This window comes from Pseudophryne corroboree, chromosome 2 (assembly GCF_028390025.1).
Source record: "Pseudophryne corroboree isolate aPseCor3 chromosome 2, aPseCor3.hap2, whole genome shotgun sequence".
Classification (NCBI taxonomy): Eukaryota; Metazoa; Chordata; class Amphibia; order Anura; family Myobatrachidae; genus Pseudophryne; species Pseudophryne corroboree.
The window spans coordinates 81,394,917-81,418,533 of NC_086445.1; the positions used below are offsets into that span (position 1 = coordinate 81,394,917).

The following is a 23,617-nucleotide window of genomic DNA, read 5'->3' on the forward strand; positions in this document are numbered from 1 at the left end:
AACTCTGGGCGGAGTCACAACACTGGGCGGAGTTAGTCAAATGAGTCACAGATCTGGCCAAATCTATAGGAGACTAGGAGCAGAAGCAGATAGTATGGGCATGGCACAGGCAGGGGTGCATATCTCCCAGCTTTCTTCAGGCAGACAGGGGTGCATACCTCCCAGCTTTCTTCAGGCAGAAGGAGGGACACACACATGGCGAAAAGGGGGCGTGGTAAACAAAAAGGGGCGTGGCTTCATGGGAGGGCCCCCATTTTCGTCAGTGAGGGGGCATGCCCAGCGCTCTGTGAGCTGCTGGCATGCCTCCAGGGGCGGATTATGAGTCCGGGGGGCCCAGGGCACTTGAGACAGGGGAGCCCTATCTCATTGCTGTGCCTGCTGTTGGGTTGGGGGCGTGGCCTAATCGCGGGACGTGTGGCCACGCCCATTATGCAAATTCCAGGATTTTTTTTTTTAATGGAATTTTGGCCCCTCAGCTAGGGCTAAATCCAGAGGAGGTGGTCGGCTGGTCGCTCCCCCCTACACACCCGCACAGGCAGAAGAAAGCAGGGAGACTGCTGCCTCCCTGCAAGACCACAGACCTGCCAACACTCAGCAGCGTGTGCTGACTGTAGCTCAATGCTGCCGCTGTTGCTGGCAGGACGGAGGAGCTTCTGAGCTGGGACAGAGCTACTCCAGCCGGGGGGCCCCCTAAAACTGTGGGACCCATGGTACGTACCCCCTGCCCCCCCCCCCCCTTTAATCTGGCTCTGCTGCCGGAACCCCGGGACAGTTGGGAGGTATGGGTGTGTGTGAGGGGGTATGCCGTACAGACAGACGGGCACCGGCTCACTGTGTGCTTGACCCCCCACATCAGCATACTCAGCAGGGTCTCTCTGGCGCGGAGGAGCGTCACTTTCTAGCACACTCCACGCTTCTTAGCTGCAGTTTTGTAGGGCACCTGCCGCTGTGCAGTTTCCGTACTGCCTCTGTTATCTCCAGCGCCGGAAACCCCACCGCTAGCTGCAGCGCTGCCGCACGCAGTGAGGTGCGCCCAGCTCCTTCACACACTTTAGCCAGCGGGTAGCGCTGCAGAAGTCCGAGCTGCTTGCAGGCTCCGACCCCCTCCTCCCTCCAGCCGCAGCGTCTCCTGGGAGCTAACCAGTCACTCCCAGTCTCCCCTTACCACAGTGCCCGGCAGCCACGAGGTCCGCGCCGCGTGCATGCTATGACCTCCTCATCCCTCCAGTCGTAGCATCTCCTGGGGGCTAACCAGTCACTCCCAGTCTCCCCTTACCACAGTGCCTGGCAGCTGCGCGAGGTCTGCGGTGTGTGACTGAGAGGGGGGAGGGATGCTGACGGGCAGAGGAAGCAGGACTCCAGCCTGAGAGAGTCAGCCACGCCAAGTCTCCATCAGCAGCAGATCCCAACAGGTTGGAGTGGAACAGCAGCAGTGACTCCAGTAAGACACATCTGTCTGTCACCCCTGGCCTTGCCCTGTCACCCTTATCCTGGCCCTTTCACCCTTATGCTGGCACTTATACCCATGTCCGGGTCCTGCCGCCCCTACCCTGGCCCTGTCACCCATATCCTGTCCCTGTCATTTCTGTCTTAGCCCCGTCGCCCCTGTCCTGGCCCGGTTGCCCCTGTCCTGGCCCCGTCACCCCTGTCCTTGCCCCGTCACCCCTGTCCTGGCCCCGTCACCTCTGTCCTGGCCCCGTCACCCCTGTCCTGGCCTCGTCACCCCTGTTCTGACACTGTCACCCCTGTCCTGGCCCCGTCACTCCTGTTCTGACCCTGTCACTCCTGTCCTGGCCATGTTACTGCATGCCCTCCAACTACCTTTTTGGCAGGTACAGTACCCGCAGCGCCTCCAGACCCCCCCTCAATGCACCACACCTCCGCACCTTCCCCTCCACCACATGCGGCACTCCACCCCTCCCCCACACGCTGTGCCTCCAGACCCCCTACACCACCCGTGGCTCCCACTCCTATGCCCCTCCACCACCCACAGCACCTCCAGACCCCCTCCACCATCCACCCCCCATATATGTCTCCCCCCACACCTGCCCCCCTCCACCCGCAGCATCTGCAGTCCCCCCCTCACCCACCCCTCCCCCACCCATGGCACCCCCGCACCTGACGCGCCTCCGGACACCCTTCCCAATCCGCCGCACCACCCGTACCTGCCCCTCCCCTACCCACGGTGCCTCCAGACCCCCTACCCCACCCCTGGCACCCCCACCTCTTCCCATCCCACAGCACCTACGGAACCCTTCACCCATCCGCAATATCCCCGCACCTGCCCCTCTCCCACCCGTGGCACCCCTGCCCCTCCCCCACCTACAGTGCCTCCGGACCCCTCCCCCATCTGCAGCCCCCACTCCTCTGCCCCTCCCCCACCCGCAGCACCTCCTGACCCTTCCCCATCCGGGCCCCCCCCGCTTCCACCCCCCTTCCTCCACCCGCAGCATCTACAGACACGCTCCCCCATCCGCAGTCCCCCCCGCACCCGCTACATTCTGTACATCGTGCCCTGCAGGTGCTGTTCACGCCGTTGCGCCATTGTGCAATATTTAACCACTAACAAAGAAATGCAGGTAATACTCCATATAATACAAATATTGAACCCCAGAAAGGTATGCAAGGGTTAAGGGGGCATAGCCCCTTGCGACGGTGTGAAGAGCGCCCGTAGGGCGCGATGAAGCACCTAGTCTATTTTAATTATTGTTGTTTGTACCATCAATTAAACTTATTGCATACAAGTATGTATAAATACTGATGCTTATTTTTGCTCTTGAGTCACTATATTTTAGAAAATTAATTAAAAGTTAAGTTTTATTGTCTAGTAATTTCTATAAAGAGTGCCCCAATATAGAGTCTTTCTTCTCTTTTTGTTTTACTGACCTTATGACCACGTCAACCTAATGTATGTCGACTATTAGTGGTTGACCTATTGACTAGACCATTTTGCTGTCGACCTATAGACTGAATACCATCACAGGCGTACTGTATCTCTGAAGGGTTTGTGTACACAGACGCTCAATTGTTCATATTGGAGGCAATACTCAGATGGAAAATCTGCACGGGACATAGGGGGTAATTCTGAGTTGATCGCAGCAGGAACTTTGTTAGCAGTTGGGCAAAACCATGTGCACTGCAGGGGAGGCAGATATAACATGTGCAGAGAGAGATAGATTTGGGTGTGGTGAGTTCAATCTGCAATCTAAATTGCAGTGAAAAATAAAGCAGCCAGTATTTACCCTGCACAGAAACAAAATAACCCACCCAAATCTAACTCTCTCTGCACATGTTATATCTGCCTCCTCTGCAGTGCACATGGTTTTGCCCAACTGCTAAAAACTTTCCTGCTGCGATCAACTTGGAATTACCCCCATAGAGCTACTGCACATTTCCATGGTGAACCAGGTGGTACTACAGCATTTACAGAAGCTCAAAGTGGGTGTCGCAGTCCAAAACCAGGGACCTGCTATGCCGGATTATGAGCGTGATCACACTTCCTTGTCCAGCACATATACAGATGCCATCCACATCTTGGTACTTGAAACTGCCTTCAAAAAATCTGCAAATCCATTGACTTCTCAACTCACACTCCTGATAGCCAGCTCTATACTCGAAGGAACAGTTACCCATTTCTAGTAAGAAATACCATGGCCTACCTTGGTTAATCCAAGATATGTTTCAGTACAAGGTACTGTTTATGCACAGGACCCTGGCACCCCAGCCATTGCCAGTATTTAAGTTGTGAGATCCAGATCAGTATCTATAAGCTTCATGAGAACTTAAGATGGACTCTGGATTCTTATCAAAGGCTGCCTGGCAGCCAGCTGAATGTCCCTGAACAGAGTTCCAGTTAATTATGCCAGATTCAAAGGAACATTCTCTTAACGAACAGTGAAGTGATGACAGTTTATAAGTGAAGATACTGTATTAATTTTTTTATGTAGATATTATTTACAGGAGTTTAAACGTATCTATTATATTATTATAAAATTGGACCCTGATCAAAATTAGATCATCATTGACTTTTGCAGGGTGACCTAATTGAGGCTTTGCCACATACACAGCGCGGCCCTCCTACGGCCGTAACTATGTGTCTGCCAGTTTTGCATTGCACACAGTGCAACTGCGCTGTGGACGCACTATCTGGCAGCACTACCCGCATGGCCGCTGCCCGCTCTGTCTCATTGCCTCTCGCCGCTGCAGCACTGCCCTGCAAAGAAGCCACGGGCTGCTATTTGAGCACCTCCCCCTCTGGAATTTGGCCCCGCCCCTTCAAAGACCCACAAATCGAAGGTTGTGCGTTTGTGCGGTGTGTCTTAGCACTTGGCAGCCGCTGTAACCTCAGTCCCTCCTCTGACCGCTGCATCATATTACTACAGCCCATTGCCTGGTCCTCTTCCTGGTGGCACTTGTAAGTGATATTATTCCAAAAATACTTATATCTGCCATAATGTGTAAAAAGGGGATTTCTGTTGCTGTAATGTGTAAAAAGGGGGACTCTGCTTCCGCAATTTGTTAAAAGTGGGACTCTGCTGCTGCAATGTGTAACAAGGGGGACTGTGCTGCTGTAATGTGTAAAAAGGGGAATCTGCTGCCGTAATGTGTAAAAGGGGGACTCTACCTACCATAATGTGTAAAAAGGGGATTATACTGCCATAATGTGTAAAAAGGGGACTCTGCTGCCTTAATGTGTAAAAAGGAGGACTCTACCTGCCATAATGTGTAAAAGGGAACTCTGCCTACCGTAATGTGTAAAATGGGGCTTTACCTGGTGTAATGTGTGATGGGCTCTACCTGGTGTAATGTGTGTAATTGGCGCTACTGTGCAGCGTAATTTGAATAATGTAGATTACTGTGCAGCGTTATATGAATTGGTATTATTTTGTGACCACGCCCCTTCCCCATGAAGCCATGGGCCCCATGCGGTGGATCCAGGGAGACTGTTGCCGCTGAGTGCAGCTGTCTCCTCTGCCTGACTGTATCAGGGCCCTGGCAATCTCTGTCCAGCTCTGCCAGCAGATGCCAATTGACAAGTCAGTTTATTTACTGATGATAATAATATAACATTAATGATGATGACAATAGTTTATATGCACCACAGCGCGCACATAAAAAATAAAGCTATTGCTATAAAAAAATAATGACTTAACACAAGAATATTAGTTACATTTATTTTTATTAATTATACGTAACTTTAATTTTTCTTAACTGTAAAATACTATATTCATTATGTATTGCATTCATTTCTCTATTTAATGATATTATTAGTGGAGTAATGTCGTTATTACCACGCTATGGCAGGCTCAGGGATCCCCGTGGCTCTCCAGCTGGTGTGAATCTGCAAGTCTCAGCATGCCGGGGAGCCATAAATTGCTCTGGTCTACAAAATAGGTTTGTTGATTCAATCAGCATGTTCACTGATTGTTTAACTGGTACCTGAAGCAGTAGGCTTTGCTTTAAGCCTATGGTACTGTACAAGGATGTAGTTTATCCAAATAAACCATGTTAAAAATAATAATAATAAGAATAATGGTAGAAAAATGTAAATATGTCCAAAAAAAAATCCTCTATATATGTAAAAAATCCTCTATAATACCACGGGAACAATAAATAAAAATTACAGGTAAAATATGCCCTCACAATCATATAATATATGCACAAGTGTACGACAGCGCTATCAGCTAGAGAGGTGAACTCGCCATGAGTCAATCAGAAGCTGGCGACTGACCTCATCAACAGATTCTACATGTATATGCAACATTTCTCAGGAACTCGCAAGTGATACAGTGGAAACACTTGAACTTCTCCAGGGGCGTGTGGGGAGTGCAGCAACAGTCAGTCCTCTCCCTCCTCGCGTGAGGTGTGGCGGCAGAGTTGGAAAGCAATTGCACTCGACACCCCACTTCCCCCACCCCATCCGCCCCTAGCTGACCACCAACTGGAATCCACCCTGTGCGGGCATGCACATGGTCAATTTTTTAACAGTTTTGCACAAGTGGAGTCTGGCCACACCTCCCCGAGTTGGCCACACCCCCTCACAGTACCAGGGACCGACGAAGCTGTCGGCGGCCCTGATAAGAAACCATAAGAATTAAGGTGGTCATTCCGAGTTGTTTGCTCGTTGCCGATTTTCGCTATGCTGCGATTTGTTGCTAAATGCGCATGCGCATGGTACGCAGAGAGCATGCGCTAAGTTATTTAACACAAAACTTAGTAGATTTGCTGGTGTTCATGCGCCGCTTTTCAGTCGCACTGCTGAACGGTGAATGATTGACAGGAAAGGGGCGTTTCTGGGTGGTAACTGAGCGTTTTCCGGGAGTGTGCTAAAAAATGCAGGCGTGTCAGGGAAAAACGCGGGAGTGGATGGAGAAACAGGGGAGTGGCTGGCCGAACGCAGGGCGTGTTTGTGACGTCAAACTAGGAACTAAACGGACTGAGCTGATCGCAATCTAGGAGTAGGTCTGGAGCTACTCAGAAACTGCAAAGAATTATTTAGTAGCAGTTCTGCTAATCTTTCGTTCGCTATTCTGCTAAGCTAAGATACACTCCCAGAGGGCGGCGGCCAAGCGTGTGCAATGCTGCTAAAAGCAGCTAGCGAGCGAACAACTCGGAATGAGGGCCTAAATGCATACCTGCCTACTGTATGTTGCTCAAAGCCCGGAAAGGAGATGAAGCTGGTCATTTGGCGGGATCTCAAGTGTAAGACCCCGTCCCATGACAAGTCACAAAATACAGTGAATTGCGAGTCTAAAATGTTGGACTGTGGATCACTCTGCTGTCTGTCTCCGTTCCCAGCACTAGAGGCAGCTTCACTGCTCTAGTGTTTTCCCTCCTAGTGTCAGCTCAGTGCAGGAGGAGGTGCTTAGTGCACAGTCTGAGAGAGTTCTTCCTGGGAGAGACAACTGCACTAACGTGCAGCTTCTGCTCTCCTCAGTGTGCGACCTTGTCTACCCTGCATCCGCATCCTGTGTGTATACAGCCGCATCCTGTGTGTACTGAAACGCTGTGTTACCGCTGTACTGCTTCACATGTATACTGTGAGTTCCTGCTGCTGCAGAACATCTTCTACATACTACAACCTGTTATCTCTGTTATCTGAATAAACCAATTATCTTGGTTAAGTGCCGTTGTGTGGACTAACATCCCTATCCGACACCGCAACACTCTGCCAACATAAAATGGCACAATTTTTATAATTTTAGCCCCGTCCCCTTCATATGGACCTGCAATTCCTCAAATTCATGTCTCCCCATCCTGCCCACTACAATAGGAAGTGGGCGAGATGTGGGAGTTCAACTTAATTTTCCGGGGACTACCCTAAAAATCGTGAGTCTCCTAGTGATGAGCGCCTGAAATTTTTCGGGTTTTGTGTTTTGGTTTTGGGTTCGGTTCCGCGGCCGTGTTTTGGGTTCGACCGCGTTTTGGCAAAACCTCACCGAATTTTTTTTGTCGGATTCGGGTGTGTTTTGGATTCGGGTGTTTTTTTCAAAAAACCCTAAAAAACAGCTTAAATCATAGAATTTGGGGGTCATTTTGATCCCATATTATTATTAACCTCAAAAACCATAATTTCCACTCATTTTCAGTCTATTCTGAATACCTCACACCTCACAATATTATTTTTAGTCCTAAAATTTGCACCGAGGTCGCTGGATGACTAAGCTAAGCGACCCTAGTGGCCGACACAAACACCTGGCCCATCTAGGAGTGGCACTGCAGTGTCACGCAGGATGTCCCTTCCAAAAAACCCTCCCCAAACAGCACATGACGCAAAGAAAAAAAGAGGCGCAATGAGGTAGCTGTGTGAGTAAGATTAGCGACCCTAGTGGCCGACACAAACACCGGGCCCATTTAGGAGTGGCACTGCAGTGTCACGCAGGATGTCCCTTCCAAAAAACCCTCCCCAAACAGCACATGACGCAAAGAAAAAAAGAGGCGCAATGAGGTAGCTGTGTGAGTAAGATTAGCGACCCTAGTGGCCGACACAAACACCGGGCCCATCTAGGAGTGGCACTGCAGTGTCACGCAGGATGGCCCTTCCAAAAAACACTCCCCAAACAGCACATGAAGCAAAGAAAAAAAGAGGCGCAATGAGGTAGCTGACTGTGTGAGTAAGATAAGCGACCCTAGTGGCCGACACAAACACCGGGCCCATTTAGGAGTGGCACTGCAGTGTCACGCAGGATGTCCCTTCCAAAAAACCCTCCCCAAACAGCACATGACGCAAAGAAAAAAAGAGGCGCAATGAGGTAGCTGTGTGAGTAAGATTAGCGACCGTAGTGGCCGACACAAACACCGGGCCCATTTAGGAGTGGCACTGCAGTGTCACGCAGGATGTCCCTTCCAAAAAACCCTCCCCAAACAGCACATGACGCAAAGAAAAAAAGAGGCGCAATGAGGTAGCTGTGTGAGTAAGATTAGCGACCCTAGTGGCCGACACAAACACCGGGCCCATCTAGGAGTGGCACTGCAGTGTCACGTAGGATGTCCCTTCCAAAAAACCCTCCCCAAACAGCACATGACGCAAAGAAAAAAAGAGGCGCAATGAGGTAGCTGTGTGAGTAAGATTAGCGACCGTAGTGGCCGACACAAACACCGGGCCCATTTAGGAGTGGCACTGCAGTGTCACGCAGGATGTCCCTTCCAAAAAACCCTCCCCAAACAGCACATGACGCAAAGAAAAATAAAAGAAAAAAGAGGTGCAAGATGGAATTGTCCTTGGGCCCTCCCACCCACCCTTATGTTGTATAAACAAAACAGGACATGCACACTTTAACCAACCCATCATTTCAGTGACAGGGTCTGCCACACGACTGTGACTGATATGACGGGTTGGTTTGGACCCCCCCCAAAAAAGAAGCAATTAATCTTTCCTTGCACAAACTGGCTCTACAGAGGCAAGATGTCCACCTCATCATCATCCTCCGATATATCACCGTGTACATCCCCCTCCTCACAGATTATCAATTCGTCCCCACTGGAATCCACCATCTCAGCTCCCTGTGTACTTTGTGGAGGCAATTGCTGCTGGTCAATGTCTCCGCGGAGGAATTGATTATAATTCATTTTAATGAACCTCATCTTTTCCACATTTTCTGGATGTAACCTCGTACGCCGATTGCTGACAAGGTGAGCAGCGGCACTAAACACTCTTTCGGAGTACACACTTGTGGGAGGGCAACTTAGGTAGAATAAAGCCAGTTTGTGCAAGGGCCTCCAAATTGCCTCTTTTTCCTGCCAGTATAAGTATGGACTGACAATGCTAAATTCCTTTGCCTTATAACAACCCTTTATGAAGCTAAGAACACTGTACGCTGTTTACTTAAGAAGTACCGTAATGGTACGCTAGTTGCGTAACGATCGCTCAGCCGTAGGCGAGACGCTCAAGCGTCACGTTCGCTCACGGCCCAGTGATCACAGGACAGAATGATTCGCTATGGCGTAGCGGTTCGCTCGAGACCACGAGGAGATCACCAGCGGCGCAGACGCTCACAACACTATACTTTTATGTCTAAACCTTATACCAATGAAATACACAGAATACCTTAATGTGAATACAGGGTGTAAGTGCAACCTTGTGTAACCTGACTAACTACAAAGCTGCTTGAGCGTCACCGACGCTCAAGTGAACACATTACACTATAGGAAATACACAGATACTGGTTTAGGGTCCAAAGCCTATTAACTGTATTATATCTAATATACTTGTAAAAGAGAATCACAGTACAAATGATACACTACAATATAACAGAGACTACCTAACCAGATAACTACACAAGAAATACAATACAATACAATTACTATTTATGGGAAAATGGAAGGGGAAGAGAAGAAGAGAGAGATAGAGAGAAATGGCTCATGATAACATTAAATAAGAGACAACATGGTTGCAGATAAAACTACACATGTGAGAGACAATCGCTGCGCAGTTAGTCAATGCTGAATACAGCATGGGATGGAAGCTAGACTCCATTTTGAGAAACCTCCACTTGATTCCAAAGACCACACCACATGGCTGAAAGGGGGAGGGGAAGACATCCAGCAGCAGCCATTTTAGATTTGCAGGTCCAAACACATGGCACTCTATACTAAACCACAATCACATAGCAGAAAACACAAGACTCCATTTTCTTCCAAAATGTCCAAGCCTCAAAACAATGCATATGTTCTGATTTTACAATTCCAAACCATCTAAAACACCTTTCACAATGTAATCCAACTTCCTAGAACCATCTCATAATTTCACATCCCAAACAACTTCAGTATCTCAATAACCAGAGCATATGAGTTATCACAAGACCAGACCACCAGGTACTCACAAGTATCAGCCTGCCATTGCTACCAGCACATATTCAAAAGTACTGCATGGTGGTATTTATGATTAACAAGATCCCAGCTACCATCACAGATTCCACAGGGCACCAACACTAACACCCAACAATCATCACAGCCAAGTTACAATATCCTATTTAAACCAGAAAGCAATATGTCTATATTTCCTTCTATAGCCATGTGATTATATACTTAGCCTTTAGTTTGGAAGATGTCCTGGGGATTCAGCCGCCATGCTGCTTGGTGCCAGGTAGCTGTGTGTGTGTCTGTGAGTGTAGCTACATTACATCTGTTCTCTGAGGCCACACCTGACCACTACCTTCCTGTTTGACCAGTACCTGGGGGAGGGGTCTTTCTTTCTCCTTTGTATTGAGTCACCATTCTCTTTGTATATGCTAATCAGGTTCAGCCCTGAAAACTTAGTAAAAGGTTGTCTTGAGCATCATATTGTTCTAACAATATGATCTTAGCTTTTATACATATAATCATATCTATCCGCTGCAATGTCCCACAACAACACAACAGGCCTCAAACTAACCCACACCTGATTCTGCTTGCTTCAATACCAAACATGATGTGTTTATCTGGTTCGGTTCGAATGATACACATCCATGACATTAATTCATTAGCCAATTCTAAATCTCCATGATGTCTGGTGCTGTTCATTATTATAACCATGTACTGTATGAAACAAGTGCCGAATCCATCTCTGTGCCATGTCCGAGCAAATGCGTGTGTTTCCATATATTGCTGTGCTCGCTGCGCATATTTGCAAGTATAGCGACTTATATGTGTGCAGTTTATATGGTCTCTCTATGTAATATTTTTGACTTTGACAGTCCACCCTTTGGCAGTCACCAATAACTACCACTTCCTAAAACATTTCAAAAAGAGAAAAATATATGTCAGGGGTTAATACATTTCCATGGTTGGGTAAGGGAGGAGAGAGGAGAAGATGTGAAGAGGGTATGACCTAGTGAGATAGCAGAAGCATGTGTGTATGAATCCATGTTTGGGGGGTCATGTATCATCGTGCCGTACGTGTTGTACATCAAGCTTCGAGGTATTGCGAAGTATACATTTGAATTCCTTCTTATCCCGTACTAAGGGTCTGTGGATGGGCTGTCAAACTTTACCGAGCTCATTTCGGCTGTGGTTGTAACAAAATGGGGATGCACATTTTAATTGGTGATACATGAATGGGGGAGGTATGTGGTTGCTGATATCTGTGCCTGTATTCCCTATCGTCTATGTGTGTTATTACCTGAGGGTTGTAGAGATGAAGATAAAGAACACTTATGGAAAATGCAATGATATTCTATGTCAGGGAAATGTACATCTGTCGTTGAGGTTGTGTTCGGTATCTGTTGAGAGTCGTCTTCTTTGCGCTGTATTGCTCCTTAGGCATGAGCAAATAGCTTTGTCTGAGCCATCAGATTTACAAAAATGTTGGGCTAGCGTGAGTTTAAAGATACTAGGGAAACTGGGGATCCATGGCAAAGTTCATCAAGTGTCCATATTTAAAGTTGTCAAATCTTCTTCTTTGGTGCTTGTCTGTTGTCTGTATACATCTCGTCTCGTCAGCTTCCTCGTCCAAGGGGGTCTTTGTATCTGGGAGAAAAGCAGAAAAACAGGTGAAAGAAACGGACCGTATAATCGCATTTTCATCACATTCTGGTTTCTATCATTGGGTCATAAATCAAATCCAGGTTAATTACGGTTTCCTCACTCCTTAGACTCATTACCTCAGGTAGTACTTTTCCAATACAACACAATCCTTCAGGGTTTGGGGCAAGCCGCTCATACGCCTTTCTCCCGCATATGAAATATGCGTCATCGGGGAGAACATAAGGGACGGAGAAGGACATGACCATGTTACAAACCTTCCAGGTGAAATCTCCTGACCCTAATTCTTCCATCTGCTTAATACACGTATCAGTTTGTACGATATGTGCACAGTATCCTGGTGATACCTCTCCAACTCTAGTAATCCTATTTCCTAAGGTATATCGATACCGGAAAGATTTTCCTCTACTGGCTATGTGGCGTACGAGCTCTGTATCTGTAGGCATTCTATCTGCTCTGTGTGAAAAGGTCATGGTAAGGTTGCTCCATGACACTTCCCAATTTCCCGGTTTTCTGGGATTGGAGATGTTAAAACATATGAGGGACCTATCCACATGGTATTGGTGGAGCTTCAAACTAGGAGGGCTGGAGATATTAAACCTCCTGTCCACCGGTCTCCCACCACTTAGCTCAAGTACCTCCCCTAATGTTAAAGGAAATGGTACTAGCCCTGATTTACTATGACCCTGAGGTACTTGAGAGCATACCCAACAATCAGTTTTATTTAACACACTACCCACTAAGGAGTGATAGTCACTCAATGGATGCCGGTCCATATGGATATTAAGACTGGATTGGCATTTCTTTATGCATCCATCTTCAACCATTGTCACAGAGCCTACAGATACAGTTTTTCTTTTTGAACTAACAATCCTTCAAAGAAAATGTTTACAGATAACATGGTTGTTAGATCGTGCCCGGTACTCGCCTTTGCTTGGTGATTGGGTTGCTATTGGAAATTTACACCTCCGTCTCAGTCATCAGGACCTTTCTGGATCCTTTCTCGACCTCACTGGTACTCTCACCGAAACAGACTGCTCTGGTCAACATCATGGTTAACGGGAAAATCCATATCACAGTCTCTTGGGGCAAGTCCATCTTACAGGAGGAGAAAAGAAGAAATTTGTAAAGGGGGTATAAGAAAACAGTTTGAGGGGGAGAGAACTTGTTACGATAATAAGTTCTCTCGTCTTGTTGTTCTTCTTGTTCTGCTGTCCTCTCAAAGGTGCTGTCTCTCAGTCTTCCAAACGAACATTCTGGTGATGCAATATTCCTTCCTAACCGGCGATCTTTCTGTAAGGAGAAAAAATCTGGCATTACCATTGGTCCAACTGAGGGATGACATACCATCTTTAAACCATGGAAACATGAGTGGGAAGAGAGAGACAACAAAAAAACAAAAGAGATAGAGAACAATTCATGTGCATATATACATTACATAACTCGACAATAACCACCAATGAGAAAAGAGAAACAAAACATTTTTAAACATTGTCAACATTAAGAAAACATTGTTAGCATTAGAAAAACATTGTCAGACTTATTAGGCTGTCATATCTATGTGTCTAATGGTCTCCTTGAGCAGTCCCTCCCCACCAGCACCTGCATTACTCCACTGTCTGTATCTGGCCAGAAATACATTGTGGCGGAGGTCATGCTGGGGTTTGGTAGACTTCTGCAAGGACCAAGTGGATATGCAATGTGTGAATTCTTACCAATACTCGTCAGAGATGGGGATAGAGAGAGAGAGAGAGAAAAAAAAACATTTTTCACAAATACATTTACAACGTTCAACCTGGTCATTCCTGTGTCTCCAGTGAATGACCTCCCACTTTATTAACCGTTACCTCAGGCTTGCCTCCATTCCTAATAATCACCTTTCCTAACTATATATTATGGGTGTGGCCCAAAATTCTTCCTATATGATCCCTGCTTGTAATTTGGTGTGTCATAACTTTTGCTCATTTTCATGTCTAGGGGGTCTAACTTTATGTGGGTTATTGCAGTTCTCTTTTGCACAGATCACAACTCCTTAAGTTCCTCCATGTGCCAATGGCCTGGGGTTTTGGTTGATTTGATGCCTCCTCAAACGTTTGGATGCTCATCACCCTCAACCGCTTTCCCTGTACCTACCTGGTTCCTTGGATACCATGATTATGTCGTTGTCTAGGGAGTTGATATGCCTTCTGTGAATCTTTGATCATACAGTTAGATCTTTCCTAGGATCTGGGTAATCAGACATGATTGATCTCAATTCTGTCCGGGACCAGGGATGGCGCATTGCACTGTCCTTGACGGGAATGATTCCCTGATCGTCAGTCTTCCCATTGGGGACTGTGATCACCCTGACAGGACTAAACTCAATTACATCACCTTGTTTTGGTCTTACAATATGGGGTACATTTGTTTGTGCGTGATATAAAACATTGTACGTACCTGTGGACACGACCTCACCTGACCCTCCGTTAGGGGGTTTGATTATTGCCTTTACCAATTTGGTCGCGTCCACCTGGATGTCTTGTAGGATGGCTTCTTTAAGAGGTGCCGACATCGTTCTGGGCTCACTTTCTTGTTGGTAATCCTGAGGGAAGTTTAACATGGGGTGCGACTTGCACAGGTTAACATTTGTAATTTTTACACTTTCATTTTCATAAACATTATTACATTTAACACTTTCATTCTTAATACAGTTACTAAGTGCATTTTTATCGTACAACATTGTGCCATTTCTCTGCAACCATAATCCTCTTCAATGCCATGTCTCTCCTCTCAAGATGAAAGTTAGATATGTAAGTTACATTTCTTTGCATTTCACTTTCCTGTTGCCATAACTGCAAACAATCATCATGTTTAACTCGTTGTTTCCAGGATTTTATGAGACTGATCCTTTGCCTTAAATTATGCAACACCTCTAAGTCAAAACTACCTATCCCGGGAAATGGTGCCTTATCCCCCGCAGTCATTCGTGTCCATTCATCACAAAAGGTCTCAGTGTGGGGACCATATTTCCCCCACATTACTAACCGAGCAGACCCTCGGGGTCTGCAAGCCTCTGGAGTCTGAATCCTGACCTCCGACCGTCTCTGTGTTGTGCACTTGGCTGCCATTGTGGACCTTTTTAACACAGAAAAACTTCCTAAAATGCACCAAACACAGAACTTCGTTGGAAATCCTTAAAGCTCTTCCACTGAACTTCTTCTGCTCCGGGTATCTCCGGTCCGCCTTCTAGCAGACACGTGTAGCCGTTGCAGGCCCTATCTCTAGAGATTTTCCTGAGAAAATTCCCTTCCTTTTTCTTTACACAAATCACGCTTGCATGTGCTCCCTACAACACGTATGAGGGCATGATTTACGCATGGATATACGACCTCATATCACGTTGCGTTATTGGTCACACATACAACCGTGCGGTCCAATCGTACCACTTATAGACACTTGTTGCCCATAAATGGTAGGATCATTGGAGTCTCCCTACTGTGCTCCAAAACAGCCAGAGCGTAATACAACGAAAACTTTATCACACTCTGTTGCACGTTTTCACTCAGATCGTGCTCATCACGTTCCACATAGATCACACAGATCACAAAGTCCACAAAGCGGAATTCAATACCGTTTTATCACATAGATCACAAAGTCCACAAAGCGGGATTCAATACACTCATACCGTTTTCAACCCACTATCATTCTTATAGTTTTCTGATCAGAAAAATCATTTCCCGTAGTCTGATAGCTCTCCCCAGAGGCGTTACAGTAAAGTAAGGTATTTAAACTAAATTTTGGAAACTGAACAAATGTGTGCTATTGTCTTGTGGCTTCTGTATCGCCTTACTATAAGCGATATTTCACTATATAAACGCTTACCAAACACCACACAGTATCTTCTATGCTGTGTGCTTGTTTTTTTCTCAGCACGTTATCAATGCAAATGGCAAACAGGAAGGTGAGATGTGAAACTTACACAGATGAAAATGCAATTCTAAATTTAATCTAATAACATACATTGATGTAAGCACACGCATATAGATATTACATATAAGTACCAATCACTATTACTTATGATTGACTATGATATAGATTAAATAAATGCATTAAAAAAAACTCATTAAATGATGATTTCTTTTTGACAGTGGATGGCTGATTGTTTCCTGAGTCAACTGAAAACCAGCCGCTCAGAAAAAAAAAAAATTTGACCTTCCCAAAATGGCCGCTGCTCCTCCCCCTTCCACCTCCATGAGGGTCACACAAAATGGTGGACAGACCATGCGGCCTCTTGTCACAAAGAAAGTCATCATTCAAAACTCCTAAAGTTATTCTAGGCCTGAGTGTGTAGTTGGCACCAAATTGAAATAAAAACCAGATTTTCAAAGACAATAGCGTACTGTTCTTACCTCCGGTTACCGGGTTCCTTCAGCACTCTTTATCTAAGCGAAGCAGACGCTTATCCCGTCAGCACTGTGAGACAACCTCCCACCCTTTGCTGGAGGGATAATGTCTGCTGATCTACCTAGTGCAGATATGAGAAGTATAGGACGAGCCCGCAATTGACAATGCTAAATTCCTTTGCCTTATAACAACCCTTTATGAAGCTAAGAACACTGTACGCTGTTTACTTAAGAAGTACCGTAATGGTACGCTAGTTGCGTAACGATCGCTCAGCCGTAGGCGAGACGCTCAAGCGTCACGTTCGCTCACGGCCCAGTGATCACAGGACAGAATGATTCGCTATGGCGTAGCGGTTCGCTCGAGACCACGAGGAGATCACCAGCGGCGCAGACGCTCACAACACTATACTTTTATGTCTAAACCTTATACCAATGAAATACACAGAATACCTTAATGTGAATACAGGGTGTAAGTGCAACCTTGTGTAACCTGACTAACTACAAAGCTGCTTGAGCGTCACCGACGCTCAAGTGAACACATTACACTATAGGAAATACACAGATACTGGTTTAGGGTCCAAAGCCTATTAACTGTATTATATCTAATATACTTGTAAAAGAGAATCACAGTACAAATGATACACTACAATATAACAGAGACTACCTAACCAGATAACTACACAAGAAATACAATACAATACAATTACTATTTATGGGAAAATGGAAGGGGAAGAGAAGAAGAGAGAGATAGAGAGAAATGGCTCATGATAACATTAAATAAGAGACAACATGGTTGCAGATAAAACTACACATGTGAGAGACAATCGCTGCGCAGTTAGTCAATGCTGAATACAGCATGGGATGGAAGCTAGACTCCATTTTGAGAAACCTCCACTTGATTCCAAAGACCACACCACATGGCTGAAAGGGGGAGGGGAAGACATCCAGCAGCAGCCATTTTAGATTTGCAGGTCCAAACACATGGCACTCTATACTAAACCACAATCACATAGCAGAAAACACAAGACTCCATTTTCTTCCAAAATGTCCAAGCCTCAAAACAATGCATATGTTCTGATTTTACAATTCCAAACCATCTAAAACACCTTTCACAATGTAATCCAACTTCCTAGAACCATCTCATAATTTCACATCCCAAACAACTTCAGTATCTCAATAACCAGAGCATATGAGTTATCACAAGACCAGACCACCAGGTACTCACAAGTATCAGCCTGCCATTGCTACCAGCACATATTCAAAAGTACTGCATGGTGGTATTTATGATTAACAAGATCCCAGCTACCATCACAGATTCCACAGGGCACCAACACTAACACCCAACAATCATCACAGCCAAGTTACAATATCCTATTTAAACCAGAAAGCAATATGTCTATATTTCCTTCTATAGCCATGTGATTATATACTTAGCCTTTAGTTTGGAAGATGTCCTGGGGATTCAGCCGCCATGCTGCTTGGTGCCAGGTAGCTGTGTGTGTGTCTGTGAGTGTAGCTACATTACATCTGTTCTCTGAGGCCACACCTGACCACTACCTTCCTGTTTGACCAGTACCTGGGGGAGGGGTCTTTCTTTCTCCTTTGTATTGAGTCACCATTCTCTTTGTATATGCTAATCAGGTTCAGCCCTGAAAACTTAGTAAAAGGTTGTCTTGAGCATCATATTGTTCTAACAATATGATCTTAGCTTTTATACATATAATCATATCTATCCGCTGCAATGTCCCACAACAACACAACAGGCCTCAAACTAACCCACACCTGATTCTGCTTGCTTCAATACCAAACATGATGTGTTTATCTGGTTCGGTTCGAATGATACACATCCATGACATTAATTCATTAGCCAATTCTAAATCTCCATGATGTCTGGTGCTGTTCATTATTATAACCATGTACTGTATGAAACAAGTGCCGAATCCATCTCTGTGCCATGTCCGAGCAAATGCGTGTGTTTCCATATATTGCTGTGCTCGCTGCGCATATTTGCAAGTATAGCGACTTATATGTGTGCAGTTTATATGGTCTCTCTATGTAATATTTTTGACTTTGACAGGACTGTGTGACGTGCCTACTTGGATGCGGTCACTCATATAATCCTCCACCATTCTTTCAATGGTGAGAGAATCATATGCAGTGACAGTAGACGACATGTCCGTAATCGTTGTCAGGTCCTTCAGTCCGGACCAGATGTCAGCATCAGCAGTCGCTCCAGACTGCCCTGCATCACCGCCAGCGGGTGGGCTCGGAATTCTGAGCCTTTTCCTCGCACCCCCAGTTGCGGGAGAATGTGAAGGAGGAGATGTTGACAGGTCGCGTTCCGCTTGACTTGACAATTTTCTCACCAGCAGGTCTTTCAACCCCAGCAGACTTGTGTCTGCCGGAAAGAGAGATCCAAGGTAGGCTTTAAATCTAGGATCGAGCATGGTGGCCAAAATGTAGTGCTCTGATTTCAACAGATTGACCACCCGTGAATCCTTGTTAAGCGAATTAAGGGCTCCATCCACAAGTCCCACATGCCTAGCGGAATCGCTCCGTGTTAGCTCCTCCTTCAATGTCTCCAGCTTCTTCTGCAAAAGCCTGATGAGGGGAATGACCTGACTCAGGCTGGCAGTGTCTGAACTGACTTCACGTGTGGCAAGTTCAAAGGGCAGCAGAACCTTGCACAACGTTGAAATCATTCTCCACTGCGCTTGAGACAGGTGCATTCCACCTCCTATATTGTGCTCAATTGTATAGGCTTGAATGGCCTTTTGCTGCTCCTCCAACCTCTGAAGCATATAGAGGGTTGAATTCCACCTCGTTACCACTTCTTGCTTCAGATGATGGCAGGGCAGGTTCAGTAGTTTTTGGTGGTGCTCCAGTCTTCTGTACGTGGTGCCTGTACGCCGAAAGTGTCCCGCAATTCTTCTGGCCACCGACAGCATCTCTTGCACGCCCCTGTCGTTTTTTTAAAAATTCTGCACCACCAAATTCAAGGTATGTGCAAAACATGGGACGTGCTGGAATTTGCCCATATTTAATGCACACACAATATTGCTGGCGTTGTCCGATGCCACAAATCCACAGGAGAGTCCAATTGGGGTAAGCCATTCCGCGATGATCTTCCTCAGTTGCCGTAAGGTTTTCAGCTGTGTGCGTATTCTGGAAAGCGGTGATACAAAGCGTAGCCTGCCTAGGAAAGAGTTGGCGTTTGCGAGATGCTGCTACTGGTGCCGCCGCTGCTGTTCTTGCGGCGGGAGTCCATACATCTACCCAGTGGGCTGTCACAGTCATATAGTCCTGACCCTGCCCTGCTCCACTTGTCCACATGTCCGTGGTTAAGTGGACATTGGGTACAGCTGCATTTTTTAGGACACTGGTGACTCTTTTTCTGAGGTCTGTGTACATTTTCGGTATCGCCTGCCTAGAGAAATGGAACCTAGATGGTATTTGGTACCGGGGACACAGTACCTCCAACAAGTCTCTAGTTGGCTCTGCAGTAATGATGGATACCGGAACCACGTTTCTCACCACCCAGGATGCCAAGGCCTCAGTTATCCGCTTTGCAGTAGGATGACTGCTGTGATATTTCATCTTCCTCGCAAAGGACTGTTGGACAGTCAATTGCTTGGTGGAAGTAGTAAAAGTGGTCTTACGACTTCCCCTCTGGGATGACCATCGACTCCCAGCAGCAACAACAGCAGCGCCAGCAGCAGTAGGCGTTACACGCAAGGATGCATCGGAGGAATCCCAGGCAGGAGAGGAATCATCAAAATTGCCAGTGACATGGCCTGCAGGACTATTGGCATTCCTGGGGAAGGAGGAAATTGACACTGAGGGAGTTGGTGGGGTGGTTTGCGTGAGCTTGGTTACAAGAGGAAGGGATTTACTGGTCAGTGGACTGCTTCCGCTGTCACCCAAAGTTTTTGAACTTGTCACTGACTTATTATGAATGCGCTGCAGGTGACGTATAAGGGAGGATGTTCCGAGGTGGTTAACGTCCTTACCCCTACTTATTACAGCTTGAAAAAGGGAACACACGGCTTGACACCTGTTGTCCGCATTTCTGTTGAAATACCTCCACACCGAAGAGCTGATTTTTTTGGTATTTTCACCAGGCATGTCAACGGCCATATTCCTCCCACGGACAACAGGTGTCTCCCCGGGTGCCTGACTTAAACAAACCACCTCACCATCAGAATCCTCCTGGTCAATTTCCTCCCCAGCGCCAGCAACACCCATATCCTCCTCATCCTGGTGTACTTCAACACTGACATCTTCAATCTGACTATCAGGAACTGGACTGCGGGTGCTCCTTCCAGCACTTGCAGGGGGCGTGCAAATGGTGGAAGGCGCATGCTCTTCATGTCCAGTGTTGGGAAGGTCAGGCATCGCAACCGACACAATTGGACTCTCCTTGTGGATTTGGGATTTCGAAGAACGCACAGTTCTTTGCGGTGCTACTGCTTTTGCCAGCTTGAGTCTTTTAATTTTTCTAGCGAGAGGCTGAGTGCCTCCATCCTCATGTGAAGCTGAACCACTAGCCATGAACATAGGCCAGGGCCTCAGCCGTTCCTTGCCACTCCGTGTGGTAAATGGCATATTGGCAAGTTTACGCTTCTCCTCCGACAATTTTATTTTAGGTTTTGGAGTCCTTTTTTTACTGATATTTGGTGTTTTGGATTTGACATGCTCTGTACTATGACATTGGGCATCGGCCTTGGCAGACGACGTTGCTGGCATTTCATCGTCTCGGCCATGACTAGTGGCAGCAGCTTCAGCACGAGGTGGAAGTGGATCTTGATCTTTCCCTAATTTTGGAACCTCAACATTTTTGTTCTCCATATTTTAATAGGCACAACTAAAAGGCACCTCAGGTAAACAATGGAGATGGATGGATACTAGTATACAATTATGGACGGACTGCCGAGTGCCGACACAGAGGTAGCTACAGCCGTGAACTACCGTACTGTACTGTGTCTGCTGCTAATATAGACTGGTTGATAAAGAGATGTAGTAGTATGTATGTATAAAGAAGAAAGAAAAAAAAACCTCGGGTAGGTGGTATACAATTATGGACGGACTGCCGAGTGCCGACACAGAGGTAGCTACAGCCGTGGACTACCGTACTGTACTGTGTCTGCTGCTAATATAGACTGGTTGATAAAGAGATGTAGTAGTATGTATGTATAAAGAAGAAAGAAAAAAAACCTCGGGTAGGTGGTATACAATTATGGACGGACTGCCGAGTGCCGACACAGAGGTAGCTACAGCCGTGAACTACCGTACTGTACTGTGTCTGCTGCTAATATAGACTGGTTGATAAAGAGATGTAGTAGTATGTATGTCTAAAGAAGAAAGAAAAAAAAACCACGGGTAGGTGGTATACAATTATGGACGGACTGCCGAGTGCCGACACAGAGGTAGCTACAGCCGTGAACTACCGTACTGTACTGTGTCTGCTGCTAATATAGACTGGTTGATAAAGAGATGTAGTAGTATGTATGTATAAAGAAGAAAGAAAAAAAAACCACGGGTAGGTGGTATACAATTATGGATGGACTGCCGAGTGCCGACACAGAGGTAGCTACAGCCGTGAACTACCGTACTGTACTGTGTCTGCTGCTAATATAGACTGGTTGATAAAGAGATGTAGTAGTATGTATGTCTAAAGAAGAAAGAAAAAAAACCCACGGGTAGGTGGTATACAATTATGGACGGACTGCCGAGTGCCGACACAGAGGTAGCTACAGCCGTGAACTACCGTACTGTACTGTGTCTGCTGCTAATATAGACTGGTTGATAAAGAGATGTAGTAGTATGTATGTATAAAGAAGAAAGAAAAAAAAACCACGGGTAGGTGGTATACAATTATGGACGGACTGCCGAGTGCCGACACAGAGGTAGCTACAGCCGTGGACTACCGTACTGTACTGTGTCTGCTGCTAATATAGACTGGTTGATAAAGAGATGTAGTAGTATGTATGTATAAAGAAGAAAGAAAAAAAAACCTCGGGTAGGTGGTATACAATTATGGACGGACTGCCGAGTGCCGACACAGAGGTAGCTACAGCCGTGAACTACCGTACTGTACTGTGTCTGCTGCTAATATAGACTGGTTGATAAAGAGATGTAGTAGTATGTATGTATAAAGAAGAAAGAAAAAAAAACCACGGGTAGGTGGTATACAATTATGGACGGACTGCCGAGTGCCGACACAGAGGTAGCTACAGCCATGGACTACCGTACTGTACTGTGTCTGCTGCTAATATAGACTGGTTGATAAAGAGATGTAGTAGTATGTATGTATAAAGAAGAAAGAAAAAAAAACCTCGGGTAGGTGGTATACAATTATGGACGGACTGCCGAGTGCCGACACAGAGGTAGCTACAGCCGTGAACTACCGTACTGTACTGTGTCTGCTGCTAATATAGACTGGTTGATAAAGAGATGTAGTAGTATGTATGTATAAAGAAGAAAGAAAAAAAAACCACGGGTAGGTGGTATACAATTATGGACGGACTGCCGAGTGCCGACACAGAGGTAGCTACAGCCGTGGACTACCGTACTGTACTGTGTCTGCTGCTAATATAGACTGGTTGATAAAGAGATGTAGTAGTATGTATGTATAAAGAAGAAAGAAAAAAAAACCACGGGTAGGTGGTATACAATTATGGACGGACTGCCGAGTGCCGACACAGAGGTAGCTACAGCCGTGAACTACCGTACTGTACTGTGTCTGCTGCTAATATAGACTGGTTGATAAAGAGATGTAGTAGTATGTATGTATAAAGAAGAAAGAAAAAAAAACCACGGGTAGGTGGTATACAATTATGGACGGACTGCCGAGTGCCGACACAGAGGTAGCTACAGCCGTGGACTACCGTACTGTACTGTGTCTGCTGCTAATATAGACTGGTTGATAAAGAGATGTAGTAGTATGTATGTATAAAGAAGAAAGAAAAAAAAACCACGGGTAGGTGGTATACAATTATGGATGGACTGCCGAGTGCCGACACAGAGGTAGCTACAGCCGTGAACTACCGTACTGTGTCTGCTGCGACTGGATGATAAATAATGATATAAAAAATATATATATATCACTACTGCAGCCGGACAGGTATATATTATATAATGACGGACCTGCTGGACACTGTCTGTCAGCAGAATGAGTTTTTTATAGAATAAAAAAAAAAAACACCACACAAGTGAAGTCACACGACGAGTGTTTAACTTTTTCAGGCAATCACAATATAGTATACTACTAACTA

At 46.1% G+C, this 23,617-nt stretch overlaps 1 long non-coding RNA gene across 2 annotated transcripts in view; it reads left to right on the forward strand.

Moving 5' to 3' along the window:
- Positions 1 to 16,322, forward strand: part of LOC135050522 (uncharacterized) — a 142,816-nt gene extending 126,494 nt beyond the window's left edge. For both annotated transcript variants that reach the window (XR_010241647.1, XR_010241646.1), the window contains one exon: positions 16,089 to 16,322. This is a non-coding gene — a long non-coding RNA (uncharacterized LOC135050522). The remainder of the gene's footprint in view (positions 1 to 16,088) is intronic.
- The last annotated feature ends 7,295 nt before the right edge of the window (positions 16,323 to 23,617 follow it).